Source organism: Corythoichthys intestinalis, chromosome 2 (genome assembly GCF_030265065.1).
Source record: "Corythoichthys intestinalis isolate RoL2023-P3 chromosome 2, ASM3026506v1, whole genome shotgun sequence".
NCBI lineage: Eukaryota > Metazoa > Chordata > Actinopteri > Syngnathiformes > Syngnathidae > Corythoichthys > Corythoichthys intestinalis.
The window spans coordinates 30,194,950-30,217,273 of record NC_080396.1 but is presented as its reverse complement, the minus strand read 5'-3'; the positions used below and the strand labels follow the sequence as shown (position 1 = coordinate 30,217,273).

The 22,324-nt window shown below is 40.1% G+C and overlaps 1 protein-coding gene across 2 annotated transcripts in view; it reads right to left on the bottom strand.

Annotated features, from left to right (window-relative positions):
* The window catches only part of l1cama (L1 cell adhesion molecule, paralog a), an 86,995-nt gene that overhangs the window by 35,329 nt on the left and 29,342 nt on the right, over positions 1 to 22,324 (bottom strand). The window lies entirely within an intron of this gene.

The following is a 22,324-nucleotide window of genomic DNA, read 5'->3' as shown; positions in this document are numbered from 1 at the left end:
ATAGCAGGTGACTGTGCGCCGGATCCGGCGTCAGCTCACCAGGTTCACAAAGCAATCACATCTGCTGAATGCCTCAGTGTGCCAGATGCGGCAGGGATCATCAATCTCACTGTCCATATGATAGGTTACGCACTGGTCCGAGGCAGACCTTACAGACCGGACGTGCTAAAAATCTGAAATTTAACGGTCGGCGTGTGACGTCACAACAGCGCAGACCCTGAAGGCGGGCATCTGCTGCGACACTAAACAGGAGATCATGCAGGATCAGGACTCATATCGGTGTACGGAAATTTTTATGGTAAGTGCTTTATTCAGTCGTAATTGTGTTTTGAAGTCACTTCTTCACTGCTAAACAAGTTATTCAATTGAGCGTTAATAAAATGGCCGGTGTATTCAAGCGGTCTGCCATGTCTGCAAGTTAAGTAATTCAAAATTTGCTGCATAGCAACATATGGAGGGAGAAAGCATTTACTCATTTTTGTAAATGTTTCAATGTTTGAATACTATTATTCAAACTAAGCCACTCCTCCTTGCGTTTGTGTATTTGTGTCACTGCCTCGAATGCACAGGTGGGTGAACTTTGGACCAGGTGCCTCTCATCATCGTCAGCAGCTTACTTAAACCGGTCCTTGGTCTCACATGGTCGCCAGATCAACTGCTCACCTATATGACTTTCAGCAAAGAATCTTGTAATCCTGATACTGAGCTCTCTTTTTTTCCGTAGCTCCTGTACTGTTGCCTGCCAGAACCTCTGCCTGCCTGTTCACCTGCTCTATCACCAAACTGCCCAACGGATTCTTCAGATACTATCTGCCACTCCCTCTAATCATCAATAAACATTTATTACCATTGCTAGTTCGCCTTCCGTCTCACTGTGCTTAGGTCCCACATTACTCCAGAACCTTAACAAATACAATATGTTGTTTGCAGTCTCAAAATTGGTCATCTTTAACGTAGAGCTGTCAAAGTTATCACCTTAACGGGCGGTTATTAATTTTCTTTATTAATCACGTTAAAATATTTGACGCATTTAACGCACATGCCCCGCTCAGATAAAAATGACAGAACCGTAATGTCCGCTTGTTACTTGTTACTTGTTTTTTGTTATTTGGCGCCCTCTGCTGGTGTTTGGGTCCAAATTATTTTATGGGTTTGGGGAGTGAGCATGGTGTAATGACATCAACAATGGCGAGCTACTAGTTTATTTTTTGACTGAAAATTTTACAAATTTTAATAAAACAAAAACATTAAGAGGGGTTTTGATGTAAAATTTCTATAACTTTTACTAACATTTATCTTTTAAGAACTACAAGTTTTTCTATTCATGGATCGCTTTAAGAGAATGTTAATAATGTTAATGCCATCTTGTTGATTTATTGTTATAGGTTAATAAACAAATACAGTACTTATGTACCGTATGTTGAATGTATATAGCTGTCTTGTGTCTTATCTTTTCATTCCAACAATAATTTACAGAAAAATATGGCATAATTTATAGATCGTTTGAATTCCAATTAATTACGATTAATTAGTTTTTAAGCTGTAATTAACTCAATTAAAAATTTTAATCGTTTGACAGCCCTAGTTGTAATATATAATTTCTATAACTTGTATTAACATTTATCTTTTAAGAACTACAAGTCTTTCTATCCATGGATCGCTTTAACAGAATGTTAATAATGTTAATGCCATCTTCTTGATTTATTGTTATAATAAACAAATACAGTACTTTTGTACAGTATGTTGATTGTATATATCCGTCTTGTATCTTATCTTTCCATTCTGACAATAATTTACAGAAAAATATGACATATTCTATAGATGGTTTGAATTGCGATTAATTACGATTAATTAATTTTTAAGCTGTGATTAACTCGATTAAAAATTTTAATCGTTTGACAGCCCTACTTTAATGTGGAGTTTCTTTTTCCAATTTAAAAAAATGTGTGAAAAAACAATATTGTAATGTTATGGTGCATTCATATGTTAGCATCAATAAATGTCATGAAAAAATTGTTTTATTTCTTTTAATAGACTAATTTGCAATATAAACACATTAAAGAATAATACATTGAACAAAATGGACCCTAAATTTAATACTGTTTTAATACAAATCTGGCCCAGATTGGGTAACATATGTGTCATATCACTGGCCATACATTAATGTGGTTTCTGCACTTTGGACCAGTTCTGGCCCAAAATTGTTTGCTGATTTGGAAGTGAAATCATACTGAGTTTGGCCCATTGTTCCAAAAGACACTGGGGCAGATCCATTTTATGAAACTGTTCTGAAATTTGCAGTACGTCTTGCCCATGTCCGCTCCACTTATATTTTCCAATCTTGGGAGGTTGCATTTTAGCATCGGTTTCACAGATAAGGAAATCTTTAATCTTTTGAGAAATTTACATTATTTTATAATCAAAATAAGGATTTATACGAATACTTCGTCGTAGCTCCCTATTTGTTTATTTTAACGGAGGCAGTTCTGAGCTACGTAAAGTACGTAGCCACTAATTTAGCAACAATAGCAGTCCTGCTACTGTGTTATTATGTAATGTAACATTCCGACTTTTGTTCTCATAATCAGGGGTCGCGTTAACCGAATATATTTTCCGTCGTTGACCGGTTTTTTAAAACAGTGACGGAAAAAACTGAAGTCCGTCCATCATTTTGACAGGTTGCAATTCACACCCCAGACCACAGGGTGGCGAGTGAGCATATTAATTAGCTATTGTCTCTCTTAATGCATGACGTCGTTGGCTATTCTGTCAGAATATTGTAGCGTCACAGGGGTCTGGCGGCGGCACCGTGATTGACACATCAACGCGAGGTTCTTATTGGTGCACCCGGTGTGCCAGCGTGTCATCCAATTGGTGGACTAGATTGCCGCCTGTGTATAGACCCCAATCACATGACGTCACAACTCCGCCCCCCTGACTGGAGCCGCCATATTGTGTGTCAGCTCGTCGTGTTTACACATTACCGCTACGTACATGCCTCCTATTACGGCGTGTTTTTCTGCTCGTTAACATTAATAATCAAAATGGTGAAGGCGTGTGGCGGTTGGTTGCAGTAACAGAGAAGATAGACGGAGAGACTTGAAGTTCTACCGTATTCTGAGAGACCCGAAGAGGAGAGCGAGATGGACTGCTGTAATTCGACAAGAAATCTGGGCACCAAACGATCACCACAGACTATGTAGTAGTCATTTTATATCTGGTAAGATGCATTTAATATATATTTTGAAGATTTTGGGCTGACAACCACAATTAAGATCATTGTGTGACGTTGGTGATTGGGGTCTATATAGTTGCCTCTTTTTCTTTGGGGGCGGAGTTGTTGTTTTGTTGGTGTTGTTGGCAGTAAGCAGAGTAAAAAGAGGGAGAAAAATACCACGACTTCCGTGTCTAATTTTTCGCCACCAAGCAAGCATTACAATATTAATTAAAAATGAATGAAAACTAAATACTATTGAATATGTCATCATTATCATTTTAAAAATTTAAGTGACGGGTAAAAATAGATTATGACCGGATTTTTATGACCCTGTCAGTCAAAATGACAGACAACGAAAATGTCTAGCGCAAGCTCTGCTCATAATATTCAAACTTTAATCTGGTAACATATGACTTTATTCTCGTACCATTACAATTTTTTTCTTGAAGTGTTACCACTTTAATCTCGGTATATTATGACGCATGACTTTATTCTCGTAATACTACAACTTTATTCTCGTAGTCTAATGTTGTTTTTCTTAGTTTGGCCCCAATACACAATTATAATTAATCACTTCCTGGATTTTTCAAAACAGCTAAATTTCTTTCCAAAATGATTTTCTTTAAGTTAGGGTCGACTCCTTTCATATTGGGTCCACTACAAAACCTATGGTATGGTTTCAAGTGTGGTGAAACAGCTCTGCTAGGATTCGATCCATTCTCCATCTGTACCCCTGGACCCAGTCCTGCCATATACCCCGCACCCCTCAAAACCCCCTGTGACAGGCTGCCCGCTGATTGTTTGCACCACTCCATATCACACACAAAGAGCTGTTAACACACACCATCATTAAAGCATTGAAAACGGGAGACAAAAGAAACCGGCGATAAGCGTGCAAGGACGCTTATTTGGCAGCTGCGCAGTCATCGCAGTTAGAGTTCCTGGCACGACTTTGCTCGACGTTGGCACCGCCGCTTGAGAGTGCTCGGTGACCTTGGAGAGCGGGGGAAGGTCGCTGAGGAGAGGAATGAAATGATGGAGAGGGCTGCAGGATGTTTCACCAGTGGAATAATTACCTTTCATCAATACGAAGATTTCCTTGTCATAGAGTGAAGTGCAAATCACACAGACAGAATGATCAGCATCAGTAGACTCAAATGTACGGTGGCCGAGAGGTGTCAGGTGAAATGCAAAGTTCAAACACTTTGCAAATAGAAAAAAAGCAAGAACACCAATTACAAACGCTTGACAAAAGAAAGAAAAGCACGGCTACAAGCTGGCACAACACGACTCCCACTTGCCAAAGCACAACTGTAAATTGGCATAATGCAGAAATCTGCACAAATGCAGATGGCTTAAAACGATACTAGCACAAAAGACAATTTTTTACAGCACAAATAATTGACGCCATTTTTAAACAAAATGTGAGGCTGATTGCCTTAAAATAGTTATGACTATCTGAATCGATAGCAGCACAAAAAAGAAATTAATAGAACAAATGATTGACATCATTTTCATATAAATTTGCGTCTGATTGGCAGGGGGTGGGGCAACTTCACGGAGGTCCGTAGAGATGGTCACAAAGCACATATAGCAACCCCAATAGCAGCTGACTCCATGCCGGATTCAGCCTCAGCTCGCTGGATCTAGCCTGGTACAACAGACTCACCGCTGTTCCAGCTATAGAGTCTGGCAACCAATGAGCGGATCAAATTTCCAGGGCGGAGCAAGCCACATCAAACAGACAGCGGAGTGGACCAATCAGCGACGGGCAGACATGAAGTTGGTCAGGCGACAACTCGCGTGGCGCGAGCGGAGAACAGAGAAGTTTATTTAACATGGCTAGCGCGAGACAGCCTGTTGTCAATGACTTGTGTCTATGTGTTTTTGTTCATTTAAAACTGATTTTACCGTGGATTGGAACATATTCTTGGCTCTCCTGTTCGTCATCTGTGTTGTTGTGGAGACGACTTTCGACGCAGAAGAGTGACGTTGCTCGTTAAGAACACGGCACGCAAATAAACGAATCTGATTGGACGGCTGATTTTGTTCTTGCTCGAGAGGCCGTTAATGGGCTGGGTCCCAGACTATTCTCACAGTGTTTGAAAAATACAGGGAGAACAGTCTGGCCGTGCCAGGCAACGCTGGATCCACATAGCAATCACACCCGCTGAACATCATTGCGCCAGATGTGGCCCGTATTATCAATCTGACAGTGCAAATGATAGGTTACGAACTGGTCCGGGGCGGACCGTGCAGACCAAACCCTAACCCCTAAACTGAAATTTAACGTTTGGCTTGTGACGTCACAACAGCGCGCACCCTGAAGGCGTCGTCATTGAGGATTTTTTTTTAATCTAACACAATCATAGAGAATACAAACAAAAAGAGGCTACTGACACCAATCACAGTCCTTCGACGTTCGCCATGTCTGCAAGTACCGTATTTTTCGAACTATAAGTCGCAGGGTTTTTTTTTTCATAGTTTGGCTGGGGGTGCAACATATATTCTGGAGCGACTAATGCGTGAAATTATTAACACATTATTATTAAAGATGTCCCGATCGATCAGGATGCCGATCGATCGGGTCCGATCACATCATTTTCAAAGTATCGGAATCGGCAAAAAAATATCGGATATGCCTTTTTAATTTTTTTTAAAAATTAAATCGTTTTCTAATTGTATTTAACGTTACAGACAAAATGTCTTACACTCATCCAGAGTCTTTAGTTTTGGCTTAAAGTAGGGCTATCAAATTTATCGCGTTAACGGCGGTAATTAATTTTTTTTAAATTAATCACGTTAAAGTATTTAACGCAATTAATGCATGGGCTGCACGACCTACTCACGCATTGTCGCATTCAATCCATAATGGCGCCGTTTTACCTATATTTAGAGCTAAAAGGCAGCGTAAAATGAGTAGAGTGAATTTTGGCAGTCTTTGGAGCCTTTTTTTAATTGGCTAAAGTCTTACAATCCCTCTGTCAACTATTAGAAATATTGTGGGAAGCAATGTGGGGAAGGAAGGTAGTAGTTGATCTTTTTCTTAACACCCTATGTTATTTCCAAATGCAGAGAAGATATATCAATTGGTGCCACTACGCACAGTCATGGTTGCACTTCCCATCATGCATTTGGGCAGAACAGTTAAATGGCTATAGTATCATTTACTGAAAGCTCAACAAATACATTAGATGGCAATATTTAGTCACAATACACAAAGTCCTTTAAGAATTACAAGTCTTTCTATCCGTGGATCCCTCTCACAGAAAGAATGTTAATAATGTAAATGCCATCTTGAGGATTTATTGTCATAATAAACAAATACAGTACTTATGTACTGTATGTTGAATGTATATATTCGTCCGAGTTTTATTCACTTTTTTCTTAATGCATTGCCAAAATGTATATGATCGGGAAAAATTATCGGGAATGATTGGAATTGAATCGAGAGCAAAAAAAAAAGCAATCGGATCGGGAAATATCAGGATCTGAGCCGCTCCTCATTATGTTTGTGTATTTGTGTCACTATTTTGATTACACAGATGGATAAGCCTGGGACCATGTGGCGTTAATCATACTCAGCAGCTTACTTAAACTGGTCCTTGGCCTGACATCATCGCCCGATCAATAACACACCTACAGGTATGTGACTTTCAGCTAACAAAGAATCTTGTCATCCTGATACTGTGCCAGCTTGCATTCATGCTTTTTTTTCTTTTGCAAAGCTTTTGCAGTTGGGGTCCATGTTTTTTTTCTATTTGCAAAGTGTTTGGACTTTGCATTTTGCCTGACACCTCTCGGCCACCGTACTAATGAGGTGAAATGGACGACCAAACAAGCGCTGAGGCATTAATGGGGCAGTTAACCCTTTCATGCACAAATTCAAATTTTTCTTTTTAAACCCTTACAGGGTGCTCATTTACCGTTTGTTCAGTCGCAAGTCCCAATCGAAATGGATTGGAAATCTAGTGCTGTCAGTGGCACTGAAAGATGAGCCAGCTCCCACCCTGGCCCCCCCATTTAATGAACTGGATATCTGTCGCCGTCAATGGTACGCAATGAGTTAAATACGATGGAAAAAAAAAAAAAACTATTTAATAGCTATTTAATTGATAAATAAAAATAATGATTAATAATCAAAAAATACTAGCAAATACAGTGGGGAGAACAAGTATTTGATGTGTATCTAATACTTGTTCTCCCCACTGTATATATTACTATTAGGGTTGTTCCGATCATGGTTTTTTTTGCTCCCGATCCGATCCCGATCGTTTTAGTTTGAGTATCTGCCGATCCCGATATTTCCCGATCCGATTGCTTTTTTTTGCTCCCGATTCAATTTCAATCATTCCCGATAATTTTTCCCGATCATATACATTTTGGCAATGCATTAAGAAAAAAATGAATAAAACTCGGACGAATATATACATTCAACATACAGTACATAAGTACTGTATTTGTTTATTATGACAATAAATCATCAAGATGACATTTACATTATTAACATTCTTTCTGTAAGAGGGATCCACGGATAGAAAGACTTGTGACTTTGTATATTGTGACTAAATATTGCCATCTAGTGTATTTGTTGAGGTTTCAGTAAATTATACTGAAGGCCATGCCCAAATGCATGATGGGAAGTGGAACCATGACTGTGCGTAGTGCTATCAATTGATATATCTTCTCTGCGTTGGGAAATAACATAAGGTGTTAAGAAAAAGGTCAGTTGCTACCATGCTTCCCCACATTGCTTCCCATGATATTTCTAATCGAAGGGAGAGGGATTGTAAGGCTTTAGCCAATTAAAATAAGGCTCCAAAGGCTGCCAAAATTCACTATACTCTCTTTACGCTGCCTTTTAGCTCTCTATATAGGCGAAACGGCGCCATTACAGATGGAGCGCGACAATGCGCGAGTGGGTCGTGCAGCGCATGCATTAATTGCAATAAATATTGTATCGTGATACATTTTTTAAAAAATTAATTACCGCCGTCATTAGGATAAATTTGATAACCCTACCTTAAGACTAAACTAAACTCTGGATAAGTGTAACATATTATGTCTGTAACGTTAAATACAATTAGAAAATGATTTAATTAAAAAATATATATAAATTAAAAAAAGGCATGGCCAATATTTTTTTTTGCTGATTCCGATACTTTGAAAATGACGTGATCGGACCTGATCGATCGGGATGCCGATCGATCGGGACATCTCTAATTACTATTGTTATTTATACGTAATAGTCTTGATGACCAAAAAAATGCCACTTGCCCATAAAGTGTTCAAGGTCTTAAGTGTCAACTTTTGAATAGCTGTCCACTGTAGTGACTACTATTCCTGAAGGTTTATATAAGCCATTGAACTGGCCATTGAACTGGCTGGTCTGCCTTATAGAAGAATGGGACAAAGAGAGGGAGGAGCAGAGCTATTAAAGTGCAAAAGTGGAGGAGGAGAGGGTAAGGTCATAGCAACCTGACTGACTGGAGGAGAGGAAGGAGAAGGCTTGACAAACGCTGACAGCTGTCATACTAATCCCTTCCATTCTCAACTCAATTTTATTTGAAGAAAACTTGAAATCATTCATTGCCATTAACAGATATAGACGTCCAATCTATTTGGACTGGAAGTGAATGTTCACTGTAAGCATGCACACAGATACAACATGGTCCAGCAGCTAGTCAGGATGGGAACTTTGGTGGAATATTTCAGTCACGTTGAATAGAATCAGTGGAAGGGAGTACTGTAATGATTTGCGTGTGGGTGACACACGCACACTATAGGTACACGCAACCCAACAACACTATTATACACATGCAAATTGCTGCAGTGCACTGAGCCACATGCAACATCTGCCTCTTTTCACTCCAGCTCAATGGAGCTCCTGTTTGCCGCTCCATTGGGCAGGTTCAAAGGTCGTGCCTGGGACCGCCGTGATGAGTCGTCAGCAAGTCGATGAGTGCTTTTAAACACTATTATCACAGCTGGAATGTCAAGGGTGCCGTGACAAGCCGGTCGGTGTGATGGTTCGGTGGGGGTGGAGTGTTATGGCAATGCTGAGATGAGATTTGAGGGTGTGGTTGTTTTTATCCCAGGATTCCATAACCGAGTCAATTATTCATGCATGAAATTTCCTTACAAATAGCCTGCATGTTTTTTGCACGGCTGCAGTTAGAATTACCAGACATGACAAGGGGGAGAAACGTTTAATTTTGGCCACAATATGTGAGCGGGGGTGTATGGGTAGAGTATTAGAATTTTTGTTTAGGAGGTGATAGAGTGAAAAAGACATTCAGCAGCACCTTTGGCTGTAATCCGAATTTTAATTAATTCAACACATGGAACATCATTATTCTAAATAGATGAATAATTGATTAATTAACAACATATTTGAAGCATAGCCTATTTCCCTTAAAGTTTACAAACCGGCAATGATGATAATCTCAGATTAACAGAAAACATGATTTGTGAGGTTTTGTGGCTACAAATCCCTTACAGATGGGAAAGTCACCCAAAAAATAAACTAACAGTTATTAATAGGGTTGTTCCGATCATATCCGATCATTTTAGTTTGAGTATCTGCCGATCCCGATATTTCCCGATCCGATTGCTTTTTTTTGCTCCCGATTCAATTCCAATCATTCCCGATAATTTTTCCCGATCATATACATTTTGGCAATGCATTAAGAAAAAAATGAATAAAACTCGGACGCATATATACATTCAACATACAGTACATAAGTACTGTATTTGTTTATTATGACAATAAATCATCAAGATGACATTTACATTATTAACATTCTTTCTGTAAGAGGGATCCACGGATAGAAAGACTTGTGACTTTGTATATTGTGACTAAATATTGCCATCTAGTGTATTTGTTGAGGTTTCAGTAAATTATACTGAAGGCCATGCCCAAATGCATGATGGGAAGTGGAACCATGACTGTGCGTAGTGCTATCAATTGATATATCTTCTCTGCGTTGGGAAATAACATAAGGTGTTAAGAAAAAGGTCAGTTGCTACCATGCTTCCCCACATTGCTTCCCATGATATTTCTAATCGAAGGGAGAGGGATTGTAAGGCTTTAGCCAATTAAAATAAGGCTCCAAAGGCTGCCAAAATTCACTATACTCTCTTTACGCTGCCTTTTAGCTCTCTATATAGGCGAAATGGCGCCATTACAGATGGAGCGCGACAATGCGCGAGTGGGTCGTGCAGCGCATGCATTAATTGCAATAAATATTGTAACGTGATACATTTTTTAAAAAATTAATTACCGCCGTCATTAGGATAAATTTGATAACCCTACCTTAAGACTAAACTAAACTCTGGATAAGTGTAACATATTATGTCTGTAACGTTAAATACAATTAGAAAATGATTTAATTAAAAAATATATATAAATTAAAAAAAGGCATGGCCAATATTTTTTTTTGCTGATTCCGATACTTTGAAAATGACGTGATCGGACCTGATCGATCGGGATGCCGATCGATCGGGACATCTCTAATTACTATTGTTATTTATACGTAATAGTCTTGATCCGATCCGATCCGATTGCTTTTTTTTGCTCCCGATTCAATTCCAATCATTCCCGATAATTTTTCCCGATCATATACATTTTGGCAATGCATTAAGAAAAAAATGAATAAAACTCGGACGCATATATACATTCAACATACAGTACATAAGTACTGTATTTGTTTATTATGACAATAAATCCTCAAGATGGCATTTACATTATTAACATTTTTTCTGTGAGAGGGATCCACGGATAGAAAGACTTGTGACTTTATGTATTGCGACTAAATATTGCCATCTAGTGTATTTGTTGAGCTTTCAGTAAATGATACTGCAGCCAAGGCCCAATGCATGATGGGAAGTGGAACCGTGAATAGTAAAACCATGACTGTGCGTCGTGCTACCAATGGGTATATCTTCTCTGCTTTGGGAAATAACTTAAGGTGATAAGACAAAGATCAATTGCCACCTTGCTTCCCCATAATACTTCCCATGATATTTCTAATCATAGGGAGAGGGATTGCATGGTTATAGCCAAATGAAGACAGGCTCCAAGGGCTGCCTTAATTCACTCTCCTCATGTTGCGATGCCTTTAATCTCTATATTTCGGTAAACGGCGACATTACAGATTGAGCGCCACAATGAGTGAGAGGGTTGTGCAGCACATATATTAATACAGCTAAATATTTTAATGTGACACATTTTTTAATAAATTAGTTGCCGCCATTATCGGGATATTTTTGATAACCCTACCTTAAACTTAAATTATAGACTCTGGATGAGTGTAGCATATTATGTCTGTAACTACAATTAGAAAACTATTTAATTAAAATATATATATATATATTTAAAAAAGGCATGGCCGATATTTTTTTGCAGATTCCGATACTTTGAAAATGATGTGATCGGACCCGATCGATCGGCATCCCGACATCTCTAGTTATTAATTATAATAATAGTGACGTGATCAAGTAGGAATAAAATTATTTTTTCTTTTCTTGATGAGTGTTTCCAGACCATTAAAGGTCCTCTGTCTAAGGAGGCAGAGGGTCAAGAGCCAAAATGTGTACATGACCAACTTTTAGCAATCACCACTGAACGTGCACGAGGATAGATGAGTATTTATTCCGGGAACTCAATGCCATTCTTATCTACTGCCGTGAGAGTGCGTCAAATCAAACGTACACAGGTCCTGTGTGCTGTTTAAATTCCAACGACCTCATGCTGTGAAGATGAAAAGACGTCTGACGGAAGCGCGCAGAAAAATAAATGAATACATGTCTGCCCTCCCCTCATCTGCTTCCCTGAGGGTTCGTCTGTCGAGAGCAACATGGAAAAGAGCAAGCGTTTTCGACGAAAATAAAAAAAAGTCTTCACTCGACAAATGGAATGTTACGGAGCCCAACAGTCCGACATCATGAGGGTCAATGGATACCAGAGGCGAAGGGTGGGGAACAAGGTGATGCTGGTGGGGGGTAAGATAAACATCCCCTGGTAGAATGAATTATTCACATAAATCCGCTTCCTGTGGTAAAATTTGGCCTAAATTCACACAAATATATAATTCATCGGAACCCCTTGCCAAAGGACTTAGTCCCAGACCTGTGCTGTCCATCTATACCTGGCATTTTCTCCCTTTAACCCCTCCCCCACCCTCTCCCCTGACAGGGTCATACCTAATGCATGAGCCTGTTGCAGTGAGACAAGTGTGAGTGGCGATGGCAGAAAAATACTTCAAATCACTTAGAATAACACCGGCTACCTGCTCGTGCGGTTTCACCACTCGTTTCTGTCTGCCGTCATTTGCCGTGTCGAAGATAATGTCTCCCGGGAGGCTTTTAAATGTTTCATCAAAGCATTTCCACCAAGCGTGCGAGCCTTGCCAGTGATCAGAAACAATGAGGATCCATTTTCCCGTCCGCTTTTGATGCGTTTTCTTACTTGCACCTTAGCGCCCCGACACTAAAAGCGTTATTCCATTTCTGTCTCCGTGTCAATTGAATAAACTGCTGCAGTAGCACTCTGGTGAAGACAATAGGCAGTACAGCTGATAAATTCAATATCTGCAGCTTTAATGGGGAATGGGCTTTATGGCACAGTGGGAACGCAATCTCTCCTTCACGGTCACTGGATTGTGTTTCAAGACTAATGATTTACGGTCAACACCAAATGGAAATTTACTAGCCAGCTGAATGCAGATTGGCCTCTCAACTGGATTCATGCAACACATGTACTGTACCTTATTTTTCGGATTATAAAATTCACAATGAATAGGAGGGGGGTATTGTATTTTATTAGAGACCAAGAACAAAGATCATATTCTACAGTAATAAAATAAAATGAAGAACAACAGACTAAAAGATCTGTTAGCATATTAACAGTTACACAAATAAAGCTCCTTTAACACATACAGTATACCCCGGTAAATTCTCGTGTAAGGTGATGCCGGATTTACTTGCGTCATTGCTTTCACGCATGGAGAGATATCCCGAGAATAACACGGGTTGGACACTTTGACAGACTTGTCCCGTGTAGCCCACTCACCGCTCTCTGTGCAGGGAGGGCTGCAGGTGCGATTTTATAACTCGAACATTATGTCATTTTTGGTCGGCATCGGCTGTCAGATTCTTTTGGTCAGATCGTGTTTTGTTACAGAGCCGGTTGTGGGAGCGTTCCCGAGGTCGTACCTGCAGCCAATTCAAACTTATCAAGACTGTATTTAAGCCCATGCGATCCAAGAGAAGGGTGCCAAGATATTAACTTGCTGGGCGCCATTCAGTCTGCCACCCTTGTTTGGAAATCCCCTACGTTGTGCTGGTATTTGAGTGTTTTTATTTTGTTGTCTCATCGGGTCTCTGCCTACCACTTAGGTTAGTATTATTGATTCCCGTCGACCTACCGTCATGGACCCATTGTGTTTTATTCCCCCTTTTCCGCGATCGCGTGTATTTTTGTTTGTATTTGACAAACCGTTGAACGCAATCTTCTGTTGTTTTCTGCTTTAAAGTACAACCTTGTTTCCGCAGTTACGGACCCTAACATCATCAACAAAATAAACCACACATTTCCAAAGATGGACTCTGTTCTACGATCCAGTAGCAATTTAAGTTTGTTATGTTTTCAGTTTAATTTAGCTATTTCCAGCTTGCTATGTTGATAATTGCGATGTTCGCTTACTGCTTTTTGTCTTCCTGCAAAGAAAGAGGAAATGACGATCGGCCTGCCATGATATTTACGTCATCAGTGTGACCCGTGAACGACTGCTTTCACACACACACCGCTTCACGGGAAAGTCCCGGACATTTTACAAAGACGCGACTCTGTAAATGTCCATGTCATCTCCGTGTCAGTCGACCCGAGATATTGGCTTTCACATATAAGGGCTGTTGTTCGGGTGTATGTGAAATTGGCTTAACTGTAGCTTAAACAACACAACATAATGTATTAAGTTACACATGAGTATAAGGCTACGTTCATACTGCAGGCCTTAATGCACGATTCAGATTTTTTTCATGTTTTTCCGACTCGAATGAGGTATTAACTTGACGGTCTTAACGGAACAAGTCGCATAGAAGTGGACCATTTCAAATCCGATATGGGTCACTTTTGTATGTGGTTTAAATCCGATCTGGGCCACATTTTTCCAGAATATCACAGCAGTCGGAACTGGCAAGTCTCCCAAATTGGAATTCATGCAGCAATTACGTCATCAAAAAGCGAGAGAGACGGCGCGCTACAGTGGCGGTGCAGCTGTCCATTAGCGCCTAGCTTGCCTTGAACACGGCTTTTGGGGAAGGGTCGGTCTCGGCAACAGTCATTAAAAAATAAAAATGGGTTAAGATAAGCCTGAGAATGATCGGTTTTCGTTTTTATGAGCAATATTTCGGGATTGCTTACACGCCCGAGAGTTGGGGCAAACTGCCCGTATGTGTGTGTGATATGCACGGACAGTGCGTGCATGCTATCAATCCACAGAAACTTTGAATATAAGCCTAAACGGGGATTATTTATGTCTGTAGTTTGTGTTCTCTTTTTGGAAATCAAAATATGATCGCCCTGGAATGACGGATGACAGCCAGCATGTGTAGTCATTTGTTTTGATGCTTCTGCGCATGCGGGTCTTCTTGCACAGCGTGTGTCGGACCGTGAATTAGTGCGCATGCGTAATGGTTGAACAGTCTCAATGGACTAAGGCAGTCTGAATAGGCATGCCAAAAAAACAGATATGACAAAAAAATCGGATTTGTGCATTAAGACCTGCAGTATGAACGTAGTCTAAAGGCCGAGTTATGCTTCCGCGTCGGACCTGCGCGTCAAGGAAGACCCGATTTATGACCCTGTGCCGTAGCCTGACGTGCTCCTATTAAATTTTCAAACTCTAGCGTCACGTGGACGCATATGACGTGGCGGAAATAGACTGTGATTGGGCCGCTCAAACTGTTTTTTCCGGTTCAGCGCGAAATCACAGCCATTGTCAAACATTATTTTTCTGCACCCAAAAATGGACCAAACCGACAGGAATGTCATTGAAGAGCAAGTCTCGTCAAGACATTAAGATTGCCAAATGGCAAGGTCAGCGACTGAATAAAAAAATGGAAGAACCACCGAGACGTGTGTGTTCGGAATTGAGTGGTCACACAAAGCGGTGACCCAGTCGGCCAAAAACTGCCAGCTTTTTATCGCTTTATGTCGTATTTTTGGTTGGTGCACTTCATCATTTATTGTGTACATACAGGTATATTTGCTGTGAGTCTGACTTATTTACGTGTCACACTTCCAGTATATGAAGAATAAAGCACAGGTTTGGTGTCAAAAGATTTGTTTTTATATTTAATTTTCAACAATAGACAGTTCACACATGATACATCATCACTGATTGAGAGTGCCTCGGTGCTTTTATAATAACGTTAACATCAAGGCTTCCAACGCAGTTTGGGAAGTTCAATGGAAGTCAGAAATCTGATATGGCTTCCCACTGGCTGGTTGTAGAACACTGCAAACAAATCGAGCTGGAGGGCTTTGCAGACCTCGGACAAAACGCTGGATGCAGTGCTCGACACCAGTTTGAAGCTAGCAGCCACAGCTAGCTGGTTTCCACCCGAGGCTAGAACTCTCTATGCGGCATCAAAAGTTGGACATACCGCCTCGAAACCATCTTCTGCGTCGCCTGCACCTCAACATTTGTGTTATCAACATTTATTCAATGTTGATGAGGTGAAGATCCACATTCAAGCGTTCCATCTTGCATTGTTTATTTTTTTCTCCGTTAAACTAGACAAGAGGAAGTCAACAAGCATGCCCCAAAACTGTACAAACATAACGCCACATCCCTCTTGTGGCTTGGCGGTGAATTACAGAGCAACGCGTCACCTGGCCGAAGACCATCGAATGTCGAATGACGCTGTAGTCGCTGTGCCGTCACCGCAATGCGGGAGCTTAACTGAGGCCTAAGTCCCGAGCCCAGCCAAAATATGAAAACAGTGTGAGTTATGGTTCAGAAAATACAGTGCATACAAAGATTCCACCGTTCCCTGCGGACCGCACACTCATGGCAGACAACGAGGCGTTCTGTCGGCCAACTACCTGATGGGAAAATGTTATCTTCAAACATGTGTAATATATTCCTAAACAAATCTTTTCAATTCACTTCAGAGAGTCTTGAAAGACTCCACTCTCAGCCACATAATCCTTTGAGGGTTACAGGTAAATGCCAAAGAAAGAAAAGAAACGTTGTCAGAGGAACCGCAAGGGCAAACGCCTACTCTTGCTATATTGTGGTTTCCATGACAACAACCTCTCCTCACAGCATCCCTCCCTCCCTCTTGTACATACAAAATCAGTAATTCAAACACGGACACTAAATAGGCTACATATGCGTACGCACGTTGACCTGTTTATTCATCTGTTGCCAACATAGACAGGCTCTCACTCTTTTGAGTCAACAATCCTGAAGGCCAGAAACACTACATAAATTCATGGCAGCTAGTATTTAAGCTGATCAAATATGTAGAGGTCTAAACTGTTTTTTGACCCATCCATGAAAACATGAACGTGTCCCCAAATACCCCCAAATGTGAAGAATGATTCCCAATTATGCATGATGTAACTTATTCATATAGTTTGTCCCCTAAAGAGAGAGTGGTAGAATAAGAAAGGAGGTGAATAATTGAGGGTCGCTGGAGTTTAGTCATAAACACTTCCATGAAGTTGGAGATGGAGAGACTGAATGAGGGATGCGCTTCGGAATACGCACCGCGAAAGAAAGAGCGCCAGCGTGAGCTCGCAATGGAAAATTGATGAACACCAAAACATTTGAAAAATTTATAACGGGAGAAAAACGATGACAAATAAGAGGCATGCTGAGAAGCAAAAAGAGAGTGTTCCGGTAATGGGATCGGTGACCGGGACACACTGTGGGGTGTCACTCTTATGTAAGCATGTATCATACGGTGAAGATCAGTACGTGTCAGCAGGTCCGATAATCTCGCCTTGCAGCTTCTCCCGCTGCTTCTGCAGCCAACAATTTGGATGCGAGAGTCGTTACGACTAAACGGTTGTTGTTTGTACAATATGAGATAAAACCTGAGACAAGCGGAAAGTCACAGCAGGTAAGACAACTAAGTTTAATAACATACGTTTGAATATCATGTGTATTAAATTCGACATTCATTGGTGCATACTAGGGCTGTCAAATTTATCGCGTTAACGGGCGGTAATTAATTTTTAAAATTAATCACGTTAAAATATTTAACGCATGCGCAGAACGACCCACTCGTGCATTGCCGCAAACTACAGTGGCGCTGTCTTATGCATATTGAGAGCTAAGAGGCAGAGACAAGCAAGTGGAGTGGACACAGGCATTCATTGGGGCCGCCCTATTTATTGGCATAAGCTTTGACATCTCTTCAACAGCAATTATAACTATTGTGGCAAGCAACGTGGGGAAGAATGACAGGAGATGATCATTTTCTTAACGCCTTGTATTGAACACAACGCAGAGAAGATATACCATTTGCAGCCACCACTGACAGTCATGGTTGCCCAACTTCCCAGCATGCATCTGGGCGGAACAGTTAAGTCGCTATAGTATCATTTAGTGAAAGCACAAAAAAAAAAAATATTCCTATATATTCACAAAAAGAAAAGCGCTCAATGCAAAGAGAACTGGCATTCCCAATCAAAATAGCTATGCAAAATAATACTCAGACTTTGGTCAAACTATTCAAACATTTCGTTTAGCAAAAAAAATACACTAGATGGCAATATTTAGTCACAATTTACGAACTATCAGCGATGCCGTACATTGTGAAGTCAACACTAAAATGAACGTAAGGTACAATGAACCCGGAAACTACGGCGTCAGTCGAGGGGCAAAACGCACAAGAAAAACTTGGCTAGATCTCTAATTGATTTAAAACTCACCCTTGACACCTTGTGGTGTATTTCAATCACTACCTTGTGGCGAGCTGTTAGTTCATTTTTTGATTGAAAATTTTAGAAATTTTATCGAAACGAAAACATACAGAGGGATTTTAATATAAAATTACTATAACTTGTACTCACATTTATCTTTTAAGAATTACAAATCCTTCTATCCGTGCATCCCTTTCACAGAAACAATGTTAATAATGTTAATGCCATCTTGTGGATTTATTGTTATAATAAACAAATACAGTATTTATGTACAGTATGTTGAATGTATATAAAATATGTATATAAAATAGGGCATAATTTAGAGATGGTTTGAATTGTGATTAATTACGATTAATTGATTTTTAAGCTGTGATTAACTCGATTAAAAATTTTAATCATTTGACAGCCCCAGTGCATACAAGTACTTGCAGAAGTGGCGTTCACCCTGTCTGTCTTTATCTCCGTCTCTCTCGACTCAGTCTATAAATCCATTTGGACTAACAGCCTTCAAAGATGTCAAATGATTCAAAGACATTTTTGATTGTCACTTAACAGGGCACTGTAATTTCCATATTGTTTTTGTCAGGGAAAACGCGGGCAGGTGGTTGTGTGGACCCAATTGCAGGGAAACAAACGGCAGCCAAGGAGGTGGGGGTGATCTCAAAAACGTTTTAATAATAACTAACAAAACACAAAGTACAACCAAAAGTACTGGGGATCCAAAAAGGCAAGGTTCAAACAAAACTTACTTTACCGGAGGGTTTAGAAGACGAGGGCTTGGACAGGATCTTGGCTTTGACACAGACATAGACACTGACATAGACAATGACGCAACAAGGAGTGAAAAGAAACTGGGAGCTTATATACACACACACAGAAAAGGGTTAACGACACAACGAGGCACAGGTGAGGATGCAGATTAAGGGATACACTAGGAGCAGGTACAACAGGTGAAGTCAATGGGCAATCACAGGGACAGGTCACACAAGGAGAAAACCAACACAAAACCTAACAGTTTTCTTGATGTATTTGGAAATTGTTTTGGTTTTGACTTTACAACTATTTTTGAGCAGGTCTCTTGCATTTTCTTTTTCAGCATTTTGGTCTCAGTACAGCCAAGTGCTCATATAAATTGTCCGTTTTCGTATTTGGCGTATGGATATTTACTGTATTTTACATTTTGATATTGGCGGACCTAAAATGTCCTCCAATTCTGATATAACCCAATTAAACCTTTTCCATGGACTCAGTATTTAACCAATGATAGATCCTATAATCTTACCAACTCCTTACTCTTACGTGCCTAAATCTAATATTGTTTGTACAGCACGCATATATTGGTTTTACAACAATAAATACATTCATTAATTTATACGTACCTACTGTATGGATGCAATATGGACATGTGATGAAAATGCAATCATGTAAATGAGAGTGTGACTCTTCTTCAATATTGTTGTCATTTTATTCCTTCTGTCCTATTTCATCATTCAATGGGTTGATACGTACAATGTCCTGTGATTTACTAAAATCTAATCTGGATTGCATGATTAGCATCAGCAGCTACACTCAGATTGTACGAATGCGGCACAAAGCTAAAGCAGAGACACACCCTCGGTGACATGCAGAAGATGGGGTCGCACCCCCGCCCCTTGGGGGCGAACATCCTCGTATTATTATTCTTAGCAGGATCCTAGATGATGAGGACATGAAGCTTAAAATGTGGACGATGGTTGTGTATCCTAGAGTAGGACAAGGGGACATTATGAAATTACAAGGAGGAGGGGTCACCTTCTTATATCTCCTGCTGTGGCCAACAATCCCTGCCAGCCAAGGCACTAGAACTCAACATGCGATGCTGTGAAGGGCAGTACGTGCACTCAGGAGAGAGTGTGGGGGTGCCGGGCAGGTGCTTTTGCAGTCGGTCACGGCGCAGACAGACAAGAAGAGGAGGGAGTGGTCCCTGGAGCCCAGTGATAAGTGGGCCATATTGCATGGGAGGACAGCTCACATGACATGCAAGGACATGTCGCTGCCTCTACGGGGATAAACGGCACGCCCAACACTCTGATGAGCGGGGCCAAGTGTGGATGCGACCTGTGACCTCCAAAAACAGGTAGCAGTGACTGGACTTTGCCATAAATTAACTCACTGGCTGTCATTGAGGGTGATAGATTTGAAATCCATATTAACTGGGAGGGGCAGCAGCAAAAGGACTGGAAGTCTATCACTGTCAGTGGCACCAAAACATGATCGTTCACAAACTACTGTAAACCAATGATTTAGTAGTACTGAGGGAGTGCTTTCATGCTGGTTGGTAAACTTTCTGGTCAAAAACAACATTTTGGTCAAAACTCTTCAAGTGTCAATTGTTTCATCACTTACCGCTGTTAATGGGGACCAGAACCAACTACGTAAAGTGAAACACTGAAAAGTAGTGTCACTACCCCACCCCATTTTTCATATACATTTTTTTGTATATATACCGTATTGGCCCGAATATAGGATAGTGTTTTTTTTGCATTGAAATAAGACTGAAAAAGTGGGGGTCGTCTTATATTCTCGGTCTAGACATTACACCCAATAACGACGCTAGATGGCGCCAGATATCATTGAAGCGATGTTCTGTCATGACAGATCTCAGCTACTCTCAAGTTTAACCAGTTTGTATTATTTTATTGCAATGTTTTTCCTTATTCAGATTTGTTTCAAGACTACAGTTACAGTTAGACTTCACTTTGATGGTTAGTTATTGCTATTTTGTTGTTTTATCACAATAGATTGGTTTATTTACATTTCAAAAACCAGATGCCATACATTTACGACTGTGATTGCATTTTAGTTTACATATTTAAATGTTCAGATATTAAGATTTGAATTATGTACTGTAATTATTTTCTGTGTAAAAAATAATTTGGTGTTCAAAACGTCTTTTTTTAAACTTGAGTCTTGAAAAAGAGGGGGTCGTCTTATAATCAGGGTCGTCTTATATTCGGGCCAATACGATAATATCAATAAGTGTATATAAAACCCTATATATATATATATATACAGTATAATGTGCGTGTGTGTTATCATTAGAACATTAAAAAATAGTTTGAAACGTGTAAATCAAATATTGATATAACTAGATAAAATAGTGTATAAATGGTATAATTAAAGAGTACTGTACATTCCTTCTCTCTCTCATATGATACATGTGTGTAAGTGTATATACGTAGAGGTAAATGAAGTGTATATAAATGTTTTTTATTCTTATAACCACATTTATAATAACCATAAAAAAAATCAACAAAGTAGGAAAGGATCACTGTATTTTGAATAAAATCAATGATTTTATATGTGGACCATGTATTCAGTGTGTCACTGGGAAATAATAGGATGTTTTTGGTCAAAAACAGTGACCTCCAATGGAGATTTGGGGGAGGGGGTCCACAATAAAATGGCCTTTGATTGAAACATTTTTTTCTTTCTTTGAAGACACAGTAACAATACATAAACATATGCATTTGGTCATTCATCCAACCTTGGAGCCTTAGGTGTCAACAATTTGTCCTGCCTGGGAACGTTTGTCTTTTGTGGCAAGATGCAGCACTTCAGGCAAATTAGCTACTGACAATGCAAGCTTGACATCATGTCAGTTTCCTTCACATTTGCACGGTTTTTTATTTTTTTTCTCCCAAGCTTCACACTAGCAGGCTAGTTAAGGACACAAGAGGGTCACGTGTAGATGGGAGTGAAAGCACCAGAACGAAAACAGACATCAGTCAAGTTCAGCAGTGCACAAACAACACAAACAAGACACGGTTTAGTTCATCAAAGCGACGCTGCGCGGGACGAAAAGAGAAACAGTTACAGCATCAAAAAACAAGCAAAGCATTTGAGAGCCCACGAGCAGAAACGGGTAGAAGTGCAGGCGTTGTGCTGATTTGCGTTCCCTAAATGATGAACCGAGTCAGACTTGATTGGAGGCAATCCCATTAACTTTTCCAAAGCTGCAAATGCAGCAATTCCCCTTAAGTGCTCCTCAGCTAATGAAACATATTGCAAGCATAAGGCAGTCGCTGTGCCTTTTTGCTAATAAGCAACTGATGAGAGGAAAACGTGGGAACAAAAATAACAGAAGGGAGTGAACTGAGAAGACAGCTATCATCATTTTCACAGAA